This window comes from Mugil cephalus, chromosome 9 (genome assembly GCF_022458985.1).
Source record: "Mugil cephalus isolate CIBA_MC_2020 chromosome 9, CIBA_Mcephalus_1.1, whole genome shotgun sequence".
Classification (NCBI taxonomy): Eukaryota; Metazoa; Chordata; class Actinopteri; order Mugiliformes; family Mugilidae; genus Mugil; species Mugil cephalus.
This window is the reverse complement of record NC_061778.1, coordinates 1078548-1091356: the sequence shown is the minus strand read 5'-3', so window position 1 is coordinate 1091356 and position 12809 is coordinate 1078548. Positions and strand designations below refer to the sequence as shown.

At 40.6% G+C, this 12809-nt stretch overlaps 1 non-coding gene across 1 annotated transcript; it reads left to right on the top strand.

Annotated features, from left to right (window-relative positions):
- The first annotated feature begins 10444 nt into the window (after window positions 1–10444).
- On the top strand, window positions 10445–10536 carry trnar-ucu. The gene is given in 2 exon segments: window positions 10445–10481; window positions 10501–10536. It is a non-coding gene; the product is annotated as a tRNA-Arg (tRNA).
- The last annotated feature ends 2273 nt before the right edge of the window (window positions 10537–12809 follow it).

The window sequence follows — 12809 nt, the reverse complement described above, 5'->3', positions numbered from 1 at the left end:
TTGTTATGGTATTTTGCACTTTTTCTCTCCGTCCTACAGCTCTTATTGGTCCGATCTTTAAACAGATTTAAAGTTTTTGCTCCATCGTTATTACGTATCAGGTGTCCAGAGGTGTTTCCACCAATGTGATGAGACTCAGGTGTAGTTCAGTTCCCGGTTTAGTTAAAACAAGCGAATGTTTGGAGATGAATCAACTTCCAGCATCAAAACCTCATGGATTTAGTTTCTGTCTTCATTTCATTTAAAGTGTTCTTGGTAGATTTGTGGTTAAAAGATGAAGACTGTGCATCCTCATAAAACGCTGAAGAGCAGCTGCTGAGTAAAATCCGTCCTCTGAGCTGCACCTGCTGCTAATCTCTTTGGTCACACTGCTGTGTTTGTGGGTCCTGGTTTTATGAAGTTGTGTGGCCTTTTCCCAAAGGTTAAAACCCGTTTAGACTCAGTTTAGGCTCTTACTGGAGATAGTTTGGTATCATGTCAATGAAAGGTCCTAAACTGGGTGCAGTTACTGTATATGAGAGAAATAACCAGGAAGTCTGATCAACTTCCACCAGCACAGATTATTTTTGTGTAGTAAAGTTGGTCTGGAGTCTATGTGACGCAGCTCCAGCAAGATGTGCTTAAGTTATCTTCATTAGGCTAAGTCTCATTAAAGGCTAATGCAGCAGCTAACTTGCTAACATAGCAGCAGCTAATAATCAAAGACATCCTTCCCACTCTTAAGCCGTTTTTTATTTTTTTCTTTCCTCGTCCACAGTCTCGTTGAAGAGAATTGATAAAGCGTCTCCTGGTTAACCAGTAACCGAGGCCACGTGGCAAACGGTCGCTAACAGCGACAGCAGGAGAGCGGAGGGAACTTCAGACTCTGGTTCACCTGTTGTTGTTCACCTGCTGTGGTTGTTCACCTGTTGTCGTTCACCTGGAGAACACACCTGTCCTCAGGCTCAGCTCTGAACCCTGAGCCAAAAACCTGTCAGTGGAAACAGAAACCAACCGACTGCAGACAAACAGGGCGGAGGTCAAAGGTTCTATCTATCCGAAGTAAACACAGGCCAGTGTCACTGCTAGTGACACTTTTTCACTATGAAATTCCAGTTTAATCTTTCAGTGTTTTTCTGATTTGCCTTTTGGATTAAAAACCAGTTAAAACTGTTTATAAGTAAATAGAAAATACTTTATTATCACAATGGGACAAAATTATCACATGAGAACAAATGAAAACTGATTATTTGTTCAGAATGTTCAGAAACTAAAAACCTAAATCTCTCCCTTCATTGCACTTATTTTTGTTTTTATGTTAAATGAACAAAGTGTTCAAAAATGACACAATTAGAACTTAAGTCGTACAAGAGAGAAACTGAAACTTAAAGATTGACTCTGGAAAGAGCTACAGAGTCATTAAATCAGGCTAATAAAACAGTCACCATTACCTTGTCCAGGCTAACCTTATACCTTAAATCATCTTTCTCACACTTCACTGGCCTCTTAGCTTGTGGACATTAACATAGCGAGTAACATTACCTTGTTTTGGGTGAGTAGAATTGCTCAAGTTTTCTTTCTCGGGCTACATTAGCCTGTTAGCTGTCAGCTAACATAATCTCGTTTAGGCTAATGTACCAGCTAATTTTGGTTCACTTAAGCTAAAATCTGCATCAACATGCTTAGGCTAACATAATACCTTAAGTTGTCTTTCTTATGCTACATTAGCTGGTTAGCTTGTGTAAACAAACATGGCAGCTAGCATTATCTTTTTTTAAGGTTAATATAATTGCTTAAGTTGTCTTTCTGAGACTACATTAACCTGTTTGTGTTGACTAACATAGCAGCTAATATTATCTTGTTTTAGGCTAATATAATACCTTAAGTTGTCTTTCTTATGCTACATTAGCTGGTTAGCTTGTGTAAATGAACATGGCAGCTAATTATCTTGTTTTAGGCTAATATAAGTCCTTAAGTTTTCTTTCTCAGGCTGCATTAGCCTGTTAGCTTGTATAAACTAACACAGCATAATCTCGTTTAGGCTAATCTTGTTTACATTAGCATCTAATATTACTGTGTTTAGGCTAACGTAGCAGCTAATATTATCTTGTTTTAGGGTAATATAATTGCTCATGTTGTCTTTCTCAGGCTGCATTAGCCTGTTAGCTTGTGTAAACTCACATAGCAGCTAATTGTCTTGTTTTAGGCTAATCTAATAACTGAAGTTGTCAGCTAGCCGTTAGCCTGTTCATTCAGCTGATGGTCTCTGCAGGTTTTAATACGTTTGACTAGTGCAGGAGACAGAAAGACATTTAACAGAGAGGGACAGGGTGAAGAAGACACAGATGAAACACACATCTGTCATCACTCCATCACCGTCCACGACCTCTGACCTCTTCCACCTCCTCCTCCCTCTTTCCCAGCTTGTTTTGGACACACAGAGTCTGTCTGGCCTCAATCCTCCATGACGGGGAGGAGAGTGTGTGAACAGGAAGGAAAGGGACGAGGAGGACATGAATCAAGTGTCGTCTCATCCTGCTCGTCCTCGGACGTCCTCCAGTCAGGACGCGAAGGTTCATGGGAGCCTTCATAGTTCATGGTTCCTCCAGGTTCTTGTCTCTGTGTGGATCTGAGCCACAAAGCTTTAGTTTAACCCTCGTAATGTGATAGATTTTTCTAATGTTTTGTCTCCTTCATTTCTTTTATCGGGATGAATTGAATCAGTCACAATTTATTTGAAAACATTTTTATTAAAACACAGGAAACAGAGAATGCAGATTGTTGTCATTTTCATAAAGAAGTCTGAATTAATTGTTATTTTTTCCCATTATTCCGTCGTTGTGTCCTGCAGCTCTTCATCCAGCAGATCACTGCAGCCATTTCAACTAAAATATGTCGTCTGGACGAACATTTTTCATAACCAGTAGTCTAGTAACATCAGGGAGCTACTGCTCATTCGTTATTTAATGCTCACATCATCTGTATTTTCTTTCACATAATTCATCATCTACCCACTTATGCAATCAATCTATCATTTTATTTCTATAGCACCTTTTGAAAAGGATAAAATAACGAAAAAAAAAAAGAAAATAAATAGATAAACCACACTGTTCTCACTCTGGTTAGATGATAAACTACATTTAGTTGCCCTGAACCTGGATGTGGAATAATAATGAAGTTGAGTCTGACCTAATCTAATCTAACACATGACTCCCAGACGCTCAACAACCAACAGTCTTACACAACGTCGTATTCGATGCGTAAACTTGAGAAGGAGAGTTAAAGAAATCAAGATCAATCAAGAACCTTGTCGGTAACAGAATTTCCCTCCAGACTTATTCAGAAACCCTCAATGACACACGACTTCCACGTCACCGGAAAAACAACAATAAGAATCTAAATGTACATGTGTTGAACTTCTCATTTCTTTTAGTGGAAAACAGTTTGTTTGTTTCTGAGGAACTGATTGAAATGAGTCGACCATGGTCCTCAGATAACATCAGGTGTAGAGTGTGAAACCTGCTCAGCGATAAGGAGCTCGTGGTCTGTGTTCATGATAATCATGATAACAGAGTGTACGCAGGAAGGGAAGTGAACCATTTAAATACATGAATCCAGACCGAGCAGCACATTTACAGGTCCAGACTCAGACGCATCCTTCTGCTTTATTCAGACGTGTGACTGCAGACGCTCTGAGGAGGAGGAGGAGGAGGTGGAGGAGGCCTCCATCATCCAGGTAGCTGAAGTATATTCATATGCTAATTCTGTTAATATGTTTTATTCACTTATATTTTATTTTAAAATGATTTTATACATATATATTTTTTTATCTTTGTTCTCAGTTTGACCCCATTCACTGTTCAACGTCTCTAAATATTTGATTAACATTATTTTGTTGCTTCAAATTTAATGACTTTTCCTAATTTATGATTGATTGAAGCTTTATTTGGAACATTAAACAAGAAAAATACATGCAAACATGTTCACAGACACACAACACATTAAACAAACTCAAAACTAAATCATTTACGTTTTCAGTTCACAAAGAAAGTTAAAAACTTAAAAACTTATTTAATTCCCCCCCTTCTCCGTAAATCAATATAATTTAATTAGTTTCTTCAGTAAATGTAGTAAACTCTTATATTAATTACTATTTATAAATACAACTATGCTACAGTTTGTACGAACTGTTGCACAGTTTCACCCCACGAACCCTGACACACTATGATGAGGACACTGGTCTCGATATAATATAGGTTCTTATTCTTTATAATAATTCCTGATGATAGATTTTCAGACCAAATGTTATAGAGACTAAGAATATGAACTTATTATGATAGAAACCGTGTAGCAGGTGTTCTGGATGGATATGGATGGATATAAACTATAAATGTAAAGAAAGTGACACATAACGGTTTAATTGACCCCACAGATAAAAGCTGTTGCTGACTTGAAGGGAACATGAGGTCTGATGATGGAGCTGGATGGAGCTCCAACCACCTCCTGGAATAAAAAGGAAAAAGACAGAAATCAGCTGCTGTGATCTGGGGGGGTCGGAGGTCGTCCGGGGAGGAAGTGACAGAGCCGACCCAGAGACTGGGAGTCCGCGAGGAGGAGTCAGAGGTCGAGGAGGTGGTGAGAAAAGGAATGTGAGGGTTTGTTCTCCACAGGTGGCCCACGATCCTAAAAGCAGAGAAGAAGAGGTCCTGGTGAGTTCAACACACAACACGGAGGGTTAGCGCATAGGCTAACGTAGCAGGCTAACGTAGCAGGCTAACGGAGAGGAGGAGGAGGAGGAGGAGGAGGAGGAAGGGGTAACAAGTGACAGGTGACTAATCTTAGCACCATCTCCTTCCTCCTCCTCTACCTCCATCACCTTCCTCCTTGATCTAGACCTCCTTCCTCCTCCTCCTCCTCCTCCTCCTCCTCCTCCTCCTCCTCCTCCTCTACATCCGTCTAGTAGCCGACCTTTGACCTCGGCTCTCGTGGGAACGTCGTCAGGGGGATGAGTTGGCGTGACGACCAGAGAGGACATTACCACGGCGATGATGAGTCTAACAGACCCCTCCTCATACACCTCCTCCTCCTCCTCCTCCACCCCAGCACCTGTCTACACCCCCCCGCCCCCCTTATTTCAGATGCTACTTTCATAATAAACTCTTTGAGAGTTCATTGATTTATCAGGAAATGCATTGGTTCTCATCTCTGGATCCTCATCGAACTCATTTCTAATTAAAATGAGTTTAAAACCTTTAGAGGACGAGTTCCTCGGGGGTGAGGGGGGGAGGGGGCATCAAACCAAACCTGGGTAACTCGACTCCACCGCTCGGTCAGGAGATGACGAGAAGAATTTACAACCTGCAATCAATCACAGACTGTGGGAACCGAAGAGGAGGAGGAGGAGGAGGAGGAGGAGGAGGAGGAGGAGGAGGACGTTTTTACCTTCATAAATATCATATTTAAATAAAGTTATAAAGTTTAACACAACTCTCGGTTCATTTTCAGTCTCCTCCTGTTCAGGACATTTTCTGCTTCATAGAACTAATTATATATAATAATATATAATAATGATAATATATAATAACACACACACACATATATATATATTATTCATCCTCCTCCTCCTCCTCCAGTAACTTCCGTCTCTGGATTGAATTAAACACCTTTAGGATATAAACTGTTCATGTGTTGACAGAAACATTTTGTTTTATGCTTAAAAACAAATGTTTTAATAGTAACTCACGTACATTTGTGTGTTATTATGATAAATGATTAAATTTATCCTCACGTCTGCTCCACATGTGGGAAGATTTTCACCAGAAACAGAATCAGAATCAGTTCCTGAAACCAAACAGCATCGCAATTAAAGCAAAAGCAGCAACAGTGATTAAAGATGAAACTCTGAGAATTAATCTCGATACTGTGACGACTGAACTCAACAAAATGAAACAGCACGTTATCAGAGACGCTTCAAAGAGTTTACATCCTGCACAATGTTCTACATTTCTGCATAAAAACTACTGAAAACACGAGGAGACAAAGAGAAGCTGACAAACATTAGACGAAAGCATTTATTTATTCCGTGAAATGAGCACATGTTATAAATCTCTGTAAAAAAGCTCCTTGTGACTGAATGTTTGTGGTAACAGCTGATCAGGGTCTAATCCGATCCCATTAATCAGAACCAGTTCAGTTGTGAAATGTTGGTGGTTTCTTCTCATCAACTGATGCTACAACATTTCTGTTTATTTATTTTTTATTTATTTTTTTGATGCTACGACATTTCCAGTCCTGACATTTTCTTTTAGAGTTCTCTGGAAGAATTCACAGTTCATTGGTCCATCAATGATGCAGTAGAACAGGCCCAAACCAGGACATTAGCGCCCCCATGTTTCAAACTAACGCTAAGCTAATGCTAAGCTAATGCTAAACTAATGTGAACCCCATCAGATCTTTCTCCTCTAGACTCTCTGAGCTGGTGTCTCTGAGTCCCGACAATCAATCAGCCGTGAGGTGTGAATCTGATTTATAGATGTTGTTTGTTTGCTTATCGTTTGGAGAGGAATGCTGTGGGAACGGAGGAGTTTATGGAGCAGGAAACAGCTGCTCTCACTCCATCTCTCACTCATTCACACTTTCTCACTCTGTCAGTTTCATAAAAAGGGAGTTCTGCTTCTTTACATCCTTTATTCTCACGTGTCATTCATCCTTTAACTGAGTCCAGTCACAGACACAGAATTAATTATGTGTAACTTTATTTTATACTCTGATCTAATAAACTTAGAGCATGGAAACAGTTGTTTGGTTCGTGTAAACATTGAATGCATCATCTCTGGTGTAATAAAAACCTCTCATATCGTTACTGGATCAGGACCAGGACCCACCAGAGAGACTCCAGCTCAGCTCTCCAGTCTGGTCCCTGAAAATGAAAGTTACTCATTCTTCTTTGTTCTAAGACAAATAGAAAAACTCTGAAGTTTCTTATTAGTTAATATTCTGTAATCTCGATGTCAATCAATCGAACTTTATTTAGAAATAAATGTTCATACAATAAGAATGCAACACAAAGTCCTTCACAAAAAAAACATAAAAAAACAACATAAAACACAAACATGGCCGGACACTGAGGATCCAGGTGAGGAAAGATCAGCCATGGGGGGAACCACCCCAGCCCAGATGGACCAGCGTAGACTCCACAAAAGATGCAAACAAACAAGAGTCGTTCACGTGTCAGATCAGCATTTAAACAACAACCAGACGGATAATAGTTCAGCTTTTTTAATTTCGTACGTAATGTGGCGCTACTTCTGGTGCAGATAGATGGCGCTGTCCCTCAGATTATTCTTATACTGGCTCTGTTTACCGTCTTCTTCTTCTGTGTCTTGGATGTTTTTGTTCGGGGTCATGGAGCATGAGCACAGGTGTTGTCTAGTTAAAGTCTGATTAAGGCGTTAACATGAGGAGAAAATGTCTGTCTGGCCGTAGTGACTGAATGCAATGCTTCTTTCCGGAGCCTTTACGTAAAGAAGTTTTGTGGCATTAAAGACTTGAAGTGTGGCCTCGTTCCACCTAAAATCCAAAGAACATGACGTAGCATAACTCTAAGGATGTTAGCTTAACTCCACCCGAAAACAAACAAGCGCCCCAAACCTTTAAATACCGTCATCACATGTTTACTAGAAATGTTTACTCTTCGTCTGAAGGACATCGAAGGAATTCAAACATTTTTAAGAAGGTTCAGTGGACAGCGTGTTGGACGTCCAGCAGAGTCCTTTGGAAATGATTTAAAGGTTGTGGGTTTGAGTCCCACCAGAGTTGTTGTCTAACCATCCCCTTCAAGAAGAGATGAGATTTTCTGCATCTTCCTCAAACTCCTCTAATTCATACTCTTATGATCCACACGTTCTTTCCAGATTGTTAAGGGTTAAAATCCTGTAGCTTTGGTAAAAGTTTCTCTCTCTGAACTAAAACCTCTGTTTTGTCCTGGCTGAGCTGTAGGAAGTTCTCTGCCCTCCATGACTTTACATTTAAATGCATTTAACAGGGGCATCACAGCGATGTTCAGCTGAAGGCAGAAAACCAGGTTGTTCCAGTTCCATTCCAGAGGAAGGATCTCCCAGAGTGAAACGCTGATTAAGAGATTAAGATATGGGTGTTTTTCTTTTGTCTTATAAATTTAGCTGTGCACTTCCAGGAATGCGAGCTCAGCAGAACAGTGGCCAGAGGAAGCTGATAACCTTTCACCGACTCCTCCACCCATGGTAATCACATCTGAACTGGGCAGGAGACAAATTATGAGACGAGGCAAAGGTGTTTTGGAGAGAGTCCAGAGGATGTTTTGGATGTGATCTCGATAAAGAGATGAGTGAGTGAAGAAGAAGAAGAAGAAGAAGAAGAAGAAGTCCCACTCTGGAACTTGAATAGTTGAATAGTTGTCCTTTTGTGAAAGAAAAAAAAAGCTGAACAATGTTGAAACGTATCTCTGAGTTCCACTAAGTGTGTTTCCTCTCATCCAGAAGGGGTTCTCTAAATCTATGCAGCTTCTTCTCCTCTAGATGGAGAGTAAGAACCTCTATTAAATTTCAGAGTGAGTCATTGAAAGGTTGGTGGTTGGAGCTGCTATTTCCTGTTAACTTACTTTAACTTTCCTTTCATTATGCTACATTGTTATGACACTAGTTTCAAGAAGGGATGAGCTCTTAATCTCTGAATCTTTGAAAATAACTGCAACTCTTCTCGTGTCCATTAGCAGAACTTCTAGTAAACATCTGATGAAGATGAAGGTATTTTCAAGGCCTAGGCTGCAGGGGGACGATGCACTGAGGACATGTCCTCTCCTCTGTCTTCTCTGGCTCCTGTCCTCTAATATCTTATCATTTTATGTTCTATCTCTTATAATTTACTAACCACTGTGTCTCCCTCTCTCCCTCCATCTTCTTGTGAGGGTCTCTGGTCTGGAGGCTGAATATCTGACCTGTGGAGTTCTAAGCTACATCTGCTGCCGTGGCCTCATCAACCAGCCCAGTCTTCATGGCCTGGAGTGCTGTGTATCAGACCCATGGAGCTCCATAAACTACATCTGTCCCAGTCTTCATGTCCTCCTCCAGGTGTCCACTCCTACCTAGATGAACTATTCACCAACCTGCCCATGATTCCTGTTACACTCACAAACTGTCACAGATCATCAGCTATGTGTTATACTACTAGATCCTACATGTTTCCTTCAGCTTGATGTTTGTATCTATGACAGAAGTTAGTTTATCTTGTTTCTCCTGTTCTTCTTCTCTCTCTATCTTCTCTGGTTCTACCCGGCTGGTCTTCAGCAGATGGTTCCTCCCTATGAGCTGGTTCTGCTCCAGGTTTCTTCCTGTTAAAAGGTGTTTTTCCCTTAGGCTGCTCTGGAGGTTTCAGACTGGTTTTTGTGAAGCATCTTGACACGATTTGTGTTGTTATTGGCGCTATATAAATAAAACTGAATTGAATTGAATTGAATTGAATTGAATTGAATTGAATTGAATTGAATTGAATTGAATTGAATGGTTTGGGACTCCTGTTTGTTTTCAGGTGGAATTAAGTTAACAACTTTAGCATTATTTTACATCCTGTTTGTTGGCTTTGAGGTGCAACAAGGAAAGGCATTTTTATTTATAGCGCATTTCATACCAAGAGGCAACTCAATGTGCTTTACATAAAGACAAAGCATTTAAAAAGAACAGCATAAAACAGAAAACCAGTGGCAGAACTTTGAAATCTATTCTGTAGCTGACTAGGAGCCAGTGTAAAGACTTGAGAACTGGGGTGATATGATCTGATCTCTTTGTTCTGGTGAAAAGTCGAGCTGCAACGTTTTGATGCTTTTTTGGGGGGAGTCCAGTCAGAATCAGATCTGTTTGGGACATAAAGCCTTTAATTCTGGACATGTTCTTAAGTTGATAAAAGGCTGTTTTGGTGACTGGTTTGATGTGACTGTAAGCTGTGACACAATGACTCTGTCGGACTGGAGTCATCTGGACACAGTGTGAGATATATCTGAGTGTCATCTGCATAACTATGATAGTTGACATTAGAATTTTGCAGAATTTGACCCAAAGGCAGCATATATATGCTGAACAGTTGGGGCCCACAGACTGAGCCCTAAGGAACTCCATATGTCACAGTCACTCGGTCGGATTGATAATTTCCAATGGTCACAAAATAACTCTGCTCCTCCAAGTAGGACCTGAAACCAGGTTTCCAACCTGTTCAGCAGTAAACTCTGATCCACAGTGTCGAACGCAGCACGAAGATCCAGCAGGACCAGAACTGACACCTTCCCTGAGTCAGAGTTCAACCTCATGTCATTTAACACTCTAATAAAAGCCGTTTCTGTACTGTGGTGAGGTCAGAAGCCTGATTGAAATTTGTCGAGGCCACGTTTTCAGTCTTCAAAGCCACAAAACTTGTTCACATAAAACCATTAAGAAGCGGCTCTGTGGCGCAATGGACAGCGCATTGGACTTCTAGCTGAAAATGATGGAAGAGATTCAAAGGTTGTGGGTTCGAGTCCCTCCAGAGTCATTATGTCACTAGTTTCAAGAAGAGGGAGAGCTCTAAGAACTACTGCAGCTCTTTTCAAGTCCAGTAGAAGAACTTCTAGTAAACATCTGATGAAGCTGTTTAAAGGTCACTTTCTTAGTGATTTGCTAGAAGCCCAATGCGCTGTCCACTGCGCCACAGAGCAACATTTCAGAGCCTTCATGTGAATAAAGTTTGCGGTATTAAAGACTGAAAACATAACCTCCTTCCACCTAAGAACCAAACAAAGAGGATGTAGCACAATGCTAAGGATTTTATCTCGATTCTTCCTAAAATCAAACCACTGGCCCAAACCTTTAAATACCTTCATCACGTTTACTACAAATTCTCACGGTTCGTCTAGTGGACGTTCAAGCAATTCAAAGACTTTTGCAGAGATTTAGCAAAGCTAATGCCTTCTCTTCTCATGCCCAATAGAAGAACATTAAGTAAATATCCGATGAAGGTAATGATGAAGGGCTGTTATTTCCTGTTTGTCGTTCGCACGCGGAATCAACATCCTTAGCTTTGTGCTACATCCTCTTGTTTGGCTTTTAGGTGGAAGGTCACATTTTCAGCCTTTAATGTCACAAAATTTGTTCACATGAAACCTTGACAGTGCATTGGACTTGTAGCTGAATAGTGTGGAAGTGATTCAAAGGTTGTGGGTTTGAGACCCACCAGAGTCGTTGTGTTACTAGTTTCCTCTTTCAAGGTCAGGAGATCCCCTCCGGTGTCTCTGCAAATAAACTGCAGCTCATGTGATGACCATAGGGCCTTGGACTTCAAGTATGCTTCACATTTAGTTTTTTAAAGGGTGTGGGTTCAAGTCCCTCATGTTTAATAATGTCCCTACAATAATGACAAAGATGGGAAGATACAACACTGAGCTTCAGGACGATGTCACAGAGGCTTAATCCATATTTATATTTATTCACTCAGTGATTTATTCAAACACTGAAGTGTTGAGTATAATACCAGTCAAATAAGGTTTATTAAAATATACATTGGGCGAGTCCACACAGATTTATGTCGACATAATGACCTCTGTTTCCTCTCTTCCTCTGTAAACACTGACGGATGGATCAATTAATCAGAGATTGGCAGAGCGGCCGCGAACACAATGGAGGTCTCTGTGAGAGAAGAGGAAGAGGAAGAGGTTTGTTGATAAAGATGTGGTGCCACTAGCTTTTCGGGGCTTTTCCTGTGAGGACAGCGCAGCAAGGCGACATGTGTTCCTGGTTGAAGCATTCAGACTGTGCAGCTGATTCCTCTTTACCCGTTTTAGTTTGTTCCTCTTTCAGTCATCGATTCGTAAGTGTCCAGCAATCCAAATTCTGCATCTTTGTTCTGAAAAGGATGACGAGCGTTGGTTATAGCAAAAGGGAAATAAACACAGCATGTGCGTACTTCACAGATGACAGGACAGTTTCACAAAAATGCCATGATTACACCAGTCTCTCGCCAAAGTCTCAGTCAGAGGTGTGGAAGGGGAAAAAAGCCCAGCTCAGTTTTCCAGTAAATAAATATTTGGTGACTCAGCCAAAGCAAGAGGTCAAGATTCATCTGTTTACTTAAAGATGCATTACAGATCAAACAGTCATACCTACTACACAAAAAAATCCAATATACGCCAACAAATGGGGCCTGTGGGCTCATGGTGGCATCTAGAAACCAGCGAGGCTAACAGCTAGCATGCTAACTTAATGCACGCAATGCAAAAAAAAGGTGCATTGGAGTCTCATTCAGATGATTCAGATATCTCCAAATCTAAAATAACTAAAACTGATGAGTCACTGAACCTTTTTTCCCACACTGACAGCTCTTCTTTGAGTTTCGTCCACTGTGATTCCCCAGAAAGTGAAAGGAGTTGAGTGGTTTTTCACTTCCATCTGCACCAGAAAATGGCACTTTTTTTTTTTTTTCGGTCTTGCTTTTACCGGACTGCTTTATTCAGCTGGACGCCCAGTTTCAGGGAGTCGTTCGTCAGGACTGTCCAGTCATGCTAAACACTTGCAATTAGTGTAGAAGGAGAAGATAAAATGAGATGAGACAAGATGTTACGGTACAAAAAATATTTACATGTTGCATCAGGAAGTGGTGGCTGCAAGAGATATGTCAGCAGTGAACTATATACATCCTGTCCAGATTATCACGTACACTAATAAAGGCATTCTGATCTTAATCTTTCATCTGGATGATCATCGTGGAGGAAACATATTTTAGAACAAGCTGTGATTCAGATGTTCTAGAAAATGAAAAGTTAAATCAACATC